General features: G+C 51.1%; 1 protein-coding gene across 3 annotated transcripts in view; it reads left to right on the top strand.

Moving 5' to 3' along the window:
- Positions 1–449: 449 nt before the first annotated feature.
- Positions 450–13,903, top strand: part of LOC127569747 (gap junction gamma-1 protein-like) — a 49,539-nt gene continuing 36,085 nt past the window's right edge. For 2 of the 3 annotated variants that reach the window (XM_052014616.1, XM_052014596.1), the window contains exon 1: positions 450–538. The gene's annotated coding sequence lies outside the window, so the exon portion shown is untranslated. The remainder of the gene's footprint in view (positions 539–13,903) is intronic. The other variant, XM_052014606.1, reaches the window with a different exon arrangement.

Genomic DNA, 13,903 nt, shown 5'->3' with positions numbered 1-13,903 from the left:
GTACACAGAGAGTGTGGGTGCCTGGAACTGGCTGCCAGGGGTGGTGGTGGAGGCAGATATGATGGTGGTGTTTAAGAGGCATTTAGACAGACACATGAACAGGCAGGGGATGGAGGGATATGGATCATGTGCAGGCAGAAGAGATTTAGTTCAGTCTGGCATCGTGTTCAGCACAGACATGGTGGGCCGAAGGGCCTGTCCCTGTGCTGTACTGTTCTGTGTACCTCTGGGACTAGGCTGCAGGAGCAGGGACAAAGCATCTGCAAACTCGCAGGTGTCAGATATCACCAACCCTCCAGGGTCCCGAGAGCGGGGAGCCGGGAGGGGAAGGAGGGGGGAGGAGGAGTGGAGGAATAAGGGGGATGGACTTTGGGGAGATTTCAGGAGGGTCCTGGAATCACGTGTCCTTTGCATTTTTTGTTGGCTATTCACTGCTTCGCCAGGTCTTTGTTTGCCAAGGCAACCAGCCGGGAGTGTGCAACGTGCGAGGGATCGTCCGACCGTCCCTGGGATCACCGGCTCCTTTCCAGTAGCGCCGGTGAGTAGCCCAGTCCGCGGACGGGGCGGCCAGGAGTCCGGCAGCTCCCGCGGGTCTGCTGAGCCCCGCTCGCTGCGGGACACTCCGGAGGGGGAGGTGGCGGGGGAAACTTTCGGAGAAGTTTCTGCAGAATCCCCTGTCCCTCTCTCCCTTGTTCCATCTCCTGTTGTCCCTTTCACCCCCACACACCTCAAACCCCTCACTCCCCTCCCCTCAAACCCCTCACTCCCCTCCCCTCAAACCCCTCACTCCCCTCCCCTCACTCCCCTCCCCTCTCCCCCCTCCATTCCCCTCCCCTCACTCCCCTCCCCTCACTCCCCTCCCCTCCCCTCTCCCCCCTCACTCCCCTCCCCTCTCCCCCTCACTCCCCTCAATCCCCCCTCCATTCCCCTCCCCTCCATTCCCCTCCCCTCATTCCCCTCCCCTCAATCCCCCCTCCATTCCCCTCCCCTCATTCCCCTCCCTTCAATCCCCTCCACTCCCCTCCCCTCACTCCCCTCAATCCCCTCACTCCCCTCCCCCCTCCCCTCACTCCCCTCCCCTCACTCCCCTCCCCTCACTCCCCTCCCCTCACTCCCCTCCCCTCACTCCCCTCAATCCCCCCTCCATTCCCCTCCATTCCCCTCCATTCCCCTCCATTCCCCTCCACTCCCCTCCCCTCCACTCCCCTCCACTCCCCTCCACTCCCCTCCCCTCCACTCCCCTCCCCTCCCCTCCACTCCCCTCACTCCCCTCCACTCCCCTCACTCCCCTCCACTCCGCTCACTCCCCACCCCTCCCCTCCCCTCAATCCCCCCTCCCCTCAATCCCCTCCCCTCATTCCTGTGTCGTACCTCAGATACTGAGCTCACTGCCCGGGACGGTGGGGAGCTCTGGGCTCGGGTTACCTGGGGCTCTCTGCCTCAGGCACCAGGGAGAGGGGGGGAAGAGGGGGTTGGAGAGGGGAGGGTGGGGGGGGGGGAAGGGAGGGAGTGAGAGTGGAAGGGGGAGATGGGGGGGAAGGGAGGGAAGGGGGTGGGGAGGCAGGGAGAGGGGGGAGTGGGAGAGGGGGTAGGGGATGGTGGAGAGAGGGGAAATGGCGGGGGGAGGGAAGGGTGAGGGGGAGTGGGGTGGGGTGGGGAGGGGAGGAGGGTGGTGAGGAGTTTGGGTTTAAGCCTCATTCCCTGCCAGACTCTCAGCCCCCCCCCGTCCCTGCAGTCCTGGGACTTGTTCCAGCTCCCTGCAGCGGGTGATCAGTCCAGCTGTGTGGGGGATGGGGTGAATAGAGGGATTCTCCCCCCCCCCCCCCCACCCGAGAACCACAGGCTCTGATTTACCCTCTACCCCCTCACCCGACCCCTCTCTCCTGCCCCCCTCTTTCTCCTGACGCCCCCCTTGCTTCCCCCTTTCTCACCCCACCCTCCCTTCTCCCCCTCCCTCCCTCCCTTCTCTCCCTCCCTTCTCCCCCTCCCTCCCTCCTCCCCCTCCCTCCCTCCCTTCTCCCCCTCCCTCCCTCCCTCCTTCTCCCCCTCCCTCCCTCCTTCTCCCCCTCCCTCCCTCCCTCCCTTCTCCCCCTCCCTCCCTCCCTTCTCCCCCTCCCTCCCTCCCTTCTCCTCCCTCCCTCCCTCCCTCCCTCCTCCCTCCCTCCCCCCCTCCTCCCCCCTCCTCCCCCCCTTCCCCTCCCCTCTCCCCTCCCCTTTCCCCCTCCCTCCCCTCTCCCCCCTCCCTCCCCTCTCCCCCCTCCCTCCCTCCCTCCCCTCTCCCCCCTCCCTCCCTCCCTCCCTCCCCCCTCCCTCCCTCCCTCCCCTCTCCCTCCCTCCCTCCCCTCTCCCCTCCCCTTTCCCCCCTCCCTCCCTCCCTCCCCTTTCCCCCCTCCCTCCCTCCCTCCCCTCTCCCCCCTCCCTCCCTCCCTCCCCTCTCCCCCCCTCCCTCCCCTCTCCCCCCTTTCCCCCACACTGCCTACTTGTCCCCACCCCCTCTCCTCCCAACCCCAATTGCTCCATATGTCCCCCCCCCTCCTTCCCCCCCATCCCCCTCCTCCAGACCTGACGGAGAAGAGGTGTTAATCACGTGACCATACTTCACGAGTGAACTGGCCAACCGTGGGACTCTGCACCAACGTGTTCCCAGTTCCCAGCTCTCAACGGACACACACGTTGCAACTGGGCCACCAGGTGCCAGTGAGATCCAGAAACTCAACCCAGGAACACACTGAGGCTGCACAGTAACACCCTCTCAGCCACCCTGCTCCCACTGAGGACAGTTTCTCTTTAGCTAAAGCTCCTCATCGTAAATCTTTGCTTGAACTTCCTTGTGGTGAGGAACTCAATCCTAGCTTCTCCGATCTCTCCACATATCTGACAGAGAACAGGCCCTTCAGCCCATTGCATTCATGCTGATCATCAAGCACCATCTACACCAATACTTTTATCCCTCTTGCATCCCGTCAACTCCCCTGCACCCTGATTCTTCTGCCCCTCACCCACACACTAGGGCCAATTTACAGCGGTCAATTCACCCACCAACCCGTATGTCTTTGGAATGTGGGAGGAAACCAGAGCACCCGGAGGAAACCCACGCAGGTGGGGAGAACGTACAAACTCCTTACAGACAGCGGGGAATTGTACCCGGATTGCTGGCGCTGTAATAGCGTTACGCTAACCACTGCACTCTGTGAGCTTCACGCGAGCAAGGAATTTCATTGCACTCTGGCGTATATGACAATAAACTGATCTGAACTTCAATCGGATGTCAGGATCGAACCTGGGTCACCGGCGCTGTGAGGCAGCGGCTGTACCAGCTGTGCCACTGTGCCAGCCCTGATGTCCATCACTCCTGTCACCGTTCACTAAATCTCTGCACCCTCTGACACCTTCCCAAAGTGTGGAGCCCAGACCCATTCAAATCTCCGTTGGATCAGCCTGCTTGGATAGCTGTGGTTGTAAGAATGGAGGAGGGATCCTTGTTAGAGAGTTGTGATTCTTAATGTTAAACTGAGGCGCCATCTGCTCTCAGACCCACCTGCAGTGTTTGGAAGAAGATTAATGGAATTCGTAGCAATGCATTTGCATCAATTTCGCTAAAATAGTTTTTTAAATTATTCATTCATAGAATGTTGATGTCACTAGCAAGGGCAGTATTTATGACCATCTGTAATTGCCCTTGAGATGTGAGGAGTTAAAAAACCACGCACATTGGCTGGGCAGAAGGTGGTTGGAGATGGGCAAAGATCTAACAGTTGAAATATAATTATAAAATTATGAGAGGCATAGATCGGGAAGACAGTCAGAATCTTTCTCCCGGGGTAGAACACTGGAGGACATACATTTAAGGTGAGAGGGGGAAAGTTTAAAGGAGACGTGTGGGGCAAGTTTTATTACACAGAGGGGGGTGGGTGCCTGGAACGGGCTGCCAGGGGTGCTGGTGGAGGCAGATACGATATTGGTGTTGAAGAGGCTGTTAGACACATGAATATGTGGACCATGTGCAGGTAGATGGGACTAGTTTAATTTGGCATCGTGTTCGGCATAGACATGATGGGCCGAAGGGTCTGTTCCTGTGCTGTACTGTTCGATGTTCTATAATGTGGGAAAATTGAAATGTTCCGTTTTGGTAGGGGGGAGAAATGGTAGTGAATGAGCTAAATGGTGAGAGATTGCAGGTCACTGAGATGTTGAGGGAGCTGGGCATCACAGTGTGTAGGTACAGCAAGAATGAGGAAATGAACAGAATCTTGTTGGTTATTGTGTGGGAATGGATTACAAAGGAAGGGGATTAAGTTTCTGTTGTACAGGGTATCGGTGGGGCCATATCTGGAGCACTGTGTACAGTTTGGTCTTATTTAGAGAAGGATGTTACTATTCATATTTCCTGATGCACAGAAGGGGGCAATTCAACCCGTCAAGTCTATGCTAGCTCTTAGAACAATCCCATTTTCCCCCATAACCCAATCTCTCTCACATGCCCAATTCCCTATTCTCCAACCAGCCACTGACACCAGTGGCCAATTAAACTACCAATTTGCACGTCATTGGGATGTTGGAGGAAACTGGAGCACCCAGGGGGAGGGGGGTGGGTTGTGGGGAAACCAAGTGGCCACAGAGAGAACGTGCAAACTCCACACACGGACAGGACCCGAGGTCAGGATCGAACCTGGGTCGATGGAGCTGTGAGGCAGCAGCTCTACAGGCTATGCCACTGTGCCACCTTTCCATTGGAAGCAACTCAGAGGTTTATTAGACTGAGCAGGTTGTCTTGTGAGTTAAAGTTGGACACCTGAGGGCTTTACCTGCCAGAGTCTGGAAAAGTAAGGGGTGATGTAATTGAAAGACGTAAGATGCTTTGGAGAGGGTGCAGAAGGGGGTTACCGGGGGGTACGAGCTATTGACTCTTGATGAATAAGAGGGTGAAAGGTTACTGGAGGTAGACAGAAATGCAGAGGGGGACACAGTCAGATCAGCCACAGTCATTATGGTGCAGGCTTGAAGGACTGAATGGCCTACTCTTGATTTGTATGTGTGTATGTTGTATGTAGCCACCAGGTAACAATGGCACGTTTTATTCCCCTAAAGGCCGCTGGTGAACCAGATGGGTTTTTATGAAAATGAACAGTTTTCTAATCACTATGATAGATTTATTCAATTAACTGAATCGAAATTCCCTGGCTACTGTTGTGAGATTTGAACTTGCTTCAGGATCATTATCCATGCCTCTGGGTTTCTAGACAAGTGACACAGCCCTACTTAGACTAATTGGGTTTCCTCCAGGTGCTCCGGTTTCCTCCCACATTCCAAAGACGTACGGGTTAGGAAGTTGTGGGCGTGCTATGTTGGCGCCGGAAGCGTGGCGACACTTGCGGGCTGCCCCCCAGAACACTCCACGCAACAGGTGCATTTCACTGTGTGTTTCAATGTACATGTGACTAATAAAGAAATCTTATCTAGATTAAACAGTTAAAAGCCTTGAGCATCATAGAGTTATATTAGCATGGAAACAGGCCCTTTGGCCCAACTTCTCCAGGCTGACCAAGAAGCCTATCTAATCTAGTCCCATTTGTTTGCATTTGGCCCATATCCCTCTAAACCTTTCCTATCCATGTACCTGTCCAAATGTCATTTAAATGTCGTTATTGTACCTGTCTCAACCACTTCCTCTGGCAGCTTGTTTGATATACATACGACCGTGTGAAAAATTTGCCCCCGGGTTCCTATTTAATCTCTCCCCTCTCACCTTTAACCTATGCCCTCTAGTTCTTGATTTCTTTTTCCTGGAAAAAATACTTGTGCCCCTCATGATTTTATATTCCTTGATGTAAAAGACCACCCCTCAAACACCTACGCTCCAATGAAAAAGTCCTAGCCTGCGCACCCTCTCTATTGATGCAGAAACATTTATAAGGATGATATCAGAGTTATGAGGTTATAACCATCAGGAAAAGTTTAACAAGTTTGAAGCTGCAAGTGGCAACACAAGTAGATGAAGCAATAAAGAAGACGTAAGCCATGCTTTGCCTGCATCGGTCGGGGCATTGAGTATAAGAGTCAGGAAGTCACGTTGCAGCTATTATAAATGGTTGGGCCCCATTTGGAGTATTGTGTGCAGTTCTGGTCGCCCCATTACAGGAAGGATGTGCAGGCTTTGGAGAGGGTGCAGAAGAGGTTCGCCAGGATGCTGCCTGGATTGGAGAGTATGAGCTATAAAGGGGAGGCCGGACAGTCTTGGGTTGTTTTCTCTGGAGCGTCGGAGGCTGAGGGGAGACCTGATAGAAGTTTATAAAATTATGAGAAGCACAGATAGGGTAGACAGTTAGTCTTTTTCCCAGGGTGGAAATGTTAAATACTAGAGGGCATAGGTTTAAGGTGAGAGGGGGGAAAGTTTAAGGGAGATTTGCGAGGCAAGTTTTTTTTACACGCTGCTGGGCAAGTGGTGGAAGCAGATACAATAGTCACGTTTAAGAGGCATTTAGACAGGTACATCATGCAGGGAATGGAGGGGTATTGTCCACGTGCAGGCAGATTGGACTAGTTTAATTTGGCATCGTGGTCGGCATGGACATGGTGGGCCGAAGGGCCTGTTTCTGTGCTGTCCTATGTGCTAAAAAAGATAAGGTTGAAGTTAACCTGATAGGTTCAGTAGGGTCAATTAGCAAAGGTGCTTTCACTTACAGGCAAGGCTGAAAGTTCCTTCCCCAGAAAATGGGGATACTTTTTAGGGAGGTACGGTGACGCAGTGGGTAGTGCTGCTGCCTCACCGATCCAGTGACCTGGGTTCCATCCTGACCTCCAGCACTGTCTGTGTGGAGTTTACATGTTCTCCCTGTGACGGCGTGGGTTTACCCCGGGTGCTCTGGTTTCCCCCCACGTCCCAAAGACGTCCAGGTCAGTAGGTTAACTGGCTGTGTGTTGTACGTGGCAGGATCTGGGGAGAGTTGATGGGACTGTGTACTTCCTGCCTGATGGTAGCTGCGAGAAGATGGCAAGTCCTCAGCACGCAGGGAGGTCAGTGGTGCTTGAGCTGCTGATAACAGGAGCACAGACTCCATCATTAAAGACCCTCACCACCTGGGACATGCCTTCTTCTCGTTACTACCATCAGGGAGGAGGTACAGGAGCCTGAAGACCCACACTCAATGATTCAGGAACAGCTTCTTCCCCTCTGCCATCAGATTTCTGAACGGTCCATGAACCCACAAACTCATTATTCCATTCTTGCAGTATTTTATTTATTTTTTTTAGTAACTTATAGCAATTTTTACATCTTACACTGTACTGCTGCTGCAAAACAACACATTTCACGACATAGGTCAATGATAATAAACCTGATTCTGAAGAGACCAGAGTCCCTGATGCAGAGGACAGAGCCAAAACAGCTTGAAGGAGACTAATGCTTCTTTCAGTATGGTAGAAGGGCTCTCTCATCACATCACAGCATTGCTGTAGCACAGAAGGAGGCCATTTGGCCCATTGCATCCATGCTGGTTCACTGCAAAACACTCCCATTAGTCCCATTTCCCCCCCAGTCTTTTCCCCATGGCCCTATCAAATGTTCTCCCTCAAGTGGTAATCGAATTTCCTTTTAAAAGCCCTGATTGGGGAGTGAGTTCCCTACTACTGGCAACACCACAGGGCATAGAGTGAACGCATTCAGTCTTTTTCCCAGGGTTGGGGAATCGAGAACTAGAGGGCACAGGTTTAAGGTGGGAGGGGAGAGATGTAATAGGGACCTGAGGGGCAATAATTTACAAGACACTTGGGCAGGTACATGGATAGGAAAGGTCTAGAGGGATATGGGTCAAATGCGGGCAAATGGGACTAGCCTAGATGGGCATCTCGGTTAACACAGACAAATTGGGCCGAAGGGCCTGTTTCCGTGCTGTATGACTCCATGACTCTCTCTGAAGTAGTTTGTCCTCACTGGTAACCTTTGCCCCAAAGTTCAAATCTGTGGCCCCTAGCCCTTGAACCGACCACTGATAGGAAGAGCTTCTCTCTGCACCCTTTTCTCTAAACCCGGGATCTCATGTTGCCTCTGTCCAATCTCTTCTGGTTACTCCATGGAGAACTCTGTCTGAGCTGCTTTTTAATGGTCTTATTAACCGATCGAGGTGTGGGGAAGGGTTGGGCCCACTTGCCAATTGGGATTTGGTGGGAGAGGGCTCATGACCGTTGGAGACAGATTTTCTGGCTGTTTTACACCATCTGTGAGCTTCCCCCTCTCCAGCCCCTGTCTCCCTTTGTTTCAGGTGATTGCAGTTGCTTTTGAACCTCTGTGCTCCCTCCCTCCCTCTCATCTGCACCTGGCTCTCTGCACTTTATACAACTGTTTTATTACAGTCTTCTTCCTGGCCTTAAATTAGCAGAGTAATAAAGGCGGATGGTTGTTGCCTCTCGGTGGGGTTGCAAAGGTCTAATAGATGTCTTTATTGTCTCATATTACACTGGGGCGTGAGGGGCCCTTCCTTCCACAGAATCCCAGAGTGTAAAGGCCATTCAGCCCATCGTACTTGTCAAAATCGAGTTTGTTGCCATGTGCATGTACATGTTAGTTTTTCATTGCACCTATACATACATGCAGCAGCATCACGAACACATGGCATCATGTAAGCAGCATTCACATGAAAAGCATAAGTTATACACAATTTTTACAAGAAAGAACACAATTAGAACAGAAGGAAACAAAGCCCATTGTAGTGCAAAGTGGTCACAGTGTTGCTAAACTAAGGTAGTGATTAGGTTTGTGCCAGTTAGTTCAAGAACAGAATGGAACACACTGCCGGCAGAGGTTGTGGGGGCAGATACATTAGGGACATTTAAGAGACTCTTAGACACATGAATGATAGAAAAATGGAGGGCTATGTGGGAGGGAAGGGTTAGATAGATATTAGAGCAGGATAAAATGTTGGCACAATATTGTGGGCTGAAGGGCCTGTACTGTGCTATAATGGTTGAAGGGAAGTAGCTGTTCCTGAACCTGGTGGTGTGGGATTTCAGGCTTCTGTACCTCCTGCCCGATGGGAGCTGTGAGAAGATGGCATGGCCCGGATGGTGGGGATCTTTGAAGCTGGATGTTGCCGCCTTGAGGCAGCGCCTCCTGTAGATACCACCGATGGTGGGGAGGGATGTGCCCGTGACGTATTGGGCAGAGTCCACTGCTCTCTGCAGCTTCTTACGTTCCTGTGCATTTGAATTGCCGTCCCAGACCATGATACAACCAGTCAGGACACTTTCAACAGTATGTCTGTGGAAGTTTGTTAGAGTGTTCGGTGACAAGCTGAACCTCCTTAACCTCGTAAGAAAGTGCCAGCTCTTTAGAAGAGCTCTTTGCACACACTCTCTCTTTCCAAAGTGCCTGTAAGAATTTCCCTAGAAGTAATTCTCCGGTTCCCCTTCTGAAAGCTTCCATTGAATCTACCCTTTACCACTCAGCATGTCTCAGATCTCAGCAGCTCAATGCTTTTTGAAAAAGGTTTCACTATATCTGCTTCTTTTGCCAATTATCTTCACTCCTTGTCCTCTGGTTGCTAACCCATCTCCTGGAAATAATTAGCATTTAAAAAGTAAAATTCCTTTTCTAAAGTGCTTCTCATCCACCTCAGATGGCTGCAGTGTAGGAAGTTGAGGGGTGACCTTACAGAGGTTTATAAAATCACGAGGGGCACAGATAAGGTGAATGGTCACCAGTGGAGGGGAGTCTAAAACTAGAGGATACAGGTTTAAGGTGAGAGGGGAAAGATTTAAAGTGGACATGAGGGGCAAGTTTTCCACACAGAGGGTGGTGGGTATATGGAACGAGCTGCCAGAGGAGGTGGTTGAGGCAGGTACGGTTACAATGTTTAATAGTCATTTGGACACGTACATGGATAGGAAAGGTATTGGTTTATTATTGTCACTTGTACTGAGGTACAGTGAAAAACTTGTCTTGCATACCGTTTGTACAGATCAGTTCATTACACAGTGCATTGAGGTAGTACAGGGTAAAAACAACAGAATACAGGTTTAGCGGGATAGGGACCAATTGTGGGCAAATGGGACTTGAAGAAAGATCTGCAGCTTCGTTTAGACTCGGTCCTTTTCCCCAGGCTGTGCATTTCACTCACAACCGCTCACTGTGGAGAAAGGTTTACCACAAGCCACTTTTGGTTTTTTCACATCACCTTCACTCTCTGTCCCCTGGTTCCTGACGCCTCCTCCAATGGGAACAGTCTTCCTCTATCTCTTCTGTACCCATTGTGATCTTAAATCCCTGTCTCCACCTCCTCTGCCCCAAGGTGAACAACCCCAGCTTCTCTCGTCTCTCCTCAGAACTAAAACCCTTCATCCTCTGGAATCATTTTGGGAAATCTCTCCTGCAGCCTCTCCAAATTGTTGGAGAGGGTGCAGAGGAGATTTACCAGGATGCTGCCTGGTTTGGAGAGTATGCATTATGAGGAGAGACTTAAGGGAGCTAGGGCTTTACTCTTTGGATAGAAGGAGGATGAGAGGAGACATGATAGAGGTGTTCAAAATATTAAGAGGAATAGATAGAGTGGACAGCCAGCGCCTCTTTCCCAGGGCACCAGTGCTCAATACAAGGGGGCATGGCTTTAAAGTAATGGGTGGGAAGTTCAAGGGAGATATCAGAGGGAGGTTTTTTACCCAGAGAGTGGTTGGGGCATGGAATGCGCTGCCCGGGGCGGTGGTGGAGGCAGGTACACTGGTCAAATTCAAGAGATTGCTAGATAAGCATATGGAGGAATTTAAAATAGAGGGATTATGGGGGAGGTAGAGGTTAGATAGTCTTAAGCGAGTTTTAAAGGTCGGCACAACATTGTGGGCCGAAGGGCCTGTATTGTGCTATACTGTTCTATGGTTCAAAGCTTCACGTCTTCCCCAAAGTGCGGTCCCCAGACCTGCACACAATCCTCCAGTTGCGGTCGAACCAGTGTTTTCTAACAGTGGGGTCTGTCTCTGAATGCCCCTCCTTCGTAGAGAGGCCCATCATCTTGAGTTACCTCATTCCTGAAACCTGATGCTGTGTAAATGTAGCCTGACCTGCCTGCTCATTGTGGAAGGGAATAAAAAAAAACACCCAACAATCAGTACTTTGACCAAGTTGCTTTGAAAAGTTCCTGACTACCGTGGAAGCTTTTTCCTGTAATTCCCCTCAGAAAGAACCTTTTATTCATTCCGTGAACCAACGCTATTCCCAGGGGTATAAACCAGCTCACTCGTTAATCAAGCAATATGACTGTGTGCAAATTCTGTGCTGGTTAAGTGCACAGGCTCCGTCTTGTGTATCGGAGTCAGGTTGGGCTGGGTTAAGCTGTTCCACTATCGTATCTAGCTTGGGGTCATTTAGGGTCATCACTTGAACGTAGAACAGTACAGCACAGCAACAGGCCCTGCGACCCACGATATCTGATGCCAAATTAACTAATCTCTCTGCCTGCATGTGATCATATCCCTTCATTCCTGCACATTCATGTGCCTGTCTAAATGCCTCTTGAATGCCACTATCTTGTCTGCCCCCACCATCATCCCTGGGAGCACATTCCAGGCACCCAACACTCTCTGTGTAAAATAAATTCCCCCGCACATCTCCTTTAAACTTTCCCTCTCTCCCCTTCAATGCATGTCCTCTTGTATGTAACATTTCTATCCTGGGAGAAAGATTCTGACTGTCCACTCTATCTATGCTTCTCATAATTTTTTAAACTTCTATCAGGTCTCCCCTCAGCCTCCGACACTCGAGAGAAAACAACCCGAGTTTATCCAACCTCTCTTTATAGGCCGTGCCTGGGGTGGGGGTGGAGGCAGATACGATAGTGGTGTTTAAGAGGCTTTTAGACAGACACATGAATATGCAGAGAATGGAGGGATATGGATTGTGTGCAGGCAGGCGGGTTTAGTTTAATTTGGTTTCATGGTCGGCACAGACATTGTGGGCCGAAGGGCCTGTTTCTCTGCTGTATTGTTCTATGTCCTAGTGATGACTAAATCATCCTGGTGAACCTCTTCTGCACCCTTTCCAAAGCCTCCACATCTTCCTGTAACGGGGCGACCAGAACTGCACGCAATGCTCCAAGTGCGGCCGAACTAAAGCTTTATACAGCTGCATCATGATTTCCTGACCTTGTGCTGCCTGCCCCTAGCGATGAAAGCAAGCATGCCAACGTCCATGCCAACCTAGATGCCAATCTGAGCTAGTCCCATTTGCCCACATTTAGCCCATATCCCACTAAACCTTTTCTATCATGTACATGTCCAAATGTCTTTTAAACATACCATCTCTACCACTTCCTCTGGCAGATCTTTCCACACACCCACCACCCTCTGCATGAAAAACTTGCCGCTCAGGTCCCCTTTAACTCTTTTGGTTCTTTCTAGTTTTAGACTCCCCTACCCTGGGGAAAAGACTGCGACCATCCACCTTATTATTGCCCTGATGATTTTATAAACCTCTATAAGGTCACCCCTCAGCCTCCTTCACTCCAGGGAAAACACTCCCAGCCTGCCCAATCTCTCGTTATAGCTCAGACCCTCCAGTCCCGGCAACATCCTTGTGAATCTTTTCTGTGCCCTCTCCAGCTTAATCACATCCTTCCTTTGGCTGGGCGATCTTTATTTATGTCATCTGCTCTGTCTCTAGTGCATGTGCTCAAACTTGGATTGACCGTGTTTGGGTCAGGAGTTAAGTTTGGGGACAAGCGGAAGTCTCGTCGTCGTGGTTGTGTGTGGATGGGGACAAGCGGAAGTCTCGTTTTGTGGATGGAACGAGACTTGCCGTTTGGATGGACCCGCCTGTGTTAGCTGCCAGTCCTCGTGGATCGCACGTTTGCCCGGGTTATGGCCTCAAGTCTGTGTCATGCAAATCCAGTGCTGAGGGAGTGCTGCATTGTTGCAGGTCAGGAGTCAAACAGCACAGAAACAGGCCCTTCGGCCCATCATGTACCTACTGACCATCAAGTACCTATCTACACTAATCCCATCTACCTGCACTTGTTCTATAGCCGTCTATGATTCATGTGTTTCTCTAGATACTTAAACGTGAGAGTCTCTGCCTCCACCATAGAAAAGGTAGAAAACCTACAGCACAATACAGGCCCTTCGGCCCACGAAGCTGTGCCGAACATCTCCCTAACTTATAAATTACTAGGCTTACCCATAGCCCTCTCTTTTTCTCAGCTCCATGTACCTATCTAACAGTCTCTTAAAAGACCCTATCATATCCGCCTCCACCGCTGTTGCCGGCAGCCCATTCCACACACTCACCACTCTCTGAGTAAAAAAATTTACCCCTGACATCTCCTCTGTACCTAGTCCCCAGCACCTTAAACCTGTGTCCTCTTGTGGCATCCACTTCAGCCCTGGGAAAAAGCCTCTGACTATCCACACGATCAATGCCTCTTATCTTATATGCCTCTATCAGATCACCTCTCATCCTCCATCACTCCAAGGAGAAAAGGCCGAGTTCACTCAACCTGTTTTGTGAACACCATCCACCTCCTCCACACCACCCCCTCGGACAGTGTGGTCCAGATTCCAACCCCACTCCCGGGTGGAAAAATTCTTCAGAATCCCTTAAACCTGTGGCTCCCTAATTTTAGACTAGATTTAAGTGTTGTGTGTCAGACGAGATGTTCTCACCTGTGTCCTTGTGGTTTAAATTGTAATTCAGACGACTTGGGTGGTGCACTGGGAGTGACTCCCAACTCTTGTAGTGCGCATTCCAGGCTGCAGGAGTGTGTGCTGAGGGACACACTGAATCTCGGTGCAGCCAACGCAAAGGCTCTGTGGGGAACGACTGCAATCCAAGGTCCTACCGCTACTGGGCACTGAGGGGCTGTGTCCTGTGGAACGGTCCCATAGACATCTGATGGGTGTATTCTTCAGAGAGGCTAGTGGTGCC

The sequence above is a fragment of the Pristis pectinata genome, chromosome 1, assembly GCF_009764475.1.
Source record: "Pristis pectinata isolate sPriPec2 chromosome 1, sPriPec2.1.pri, whole genome shotgun sequence".
NCBI classification, from domain to species: domain Eukaryota; kingdom Metazoa; phylum Chordata; class Chondrichthyes; order Rhinopristiformes; family Pristidae; genus Pristis; species Pristis pectinata.
The sequence above is the reverse complement of the archived record's forward strand: the minus strand, read 5'-3'. Positions and strand labels throughout refer to the sequence as shown.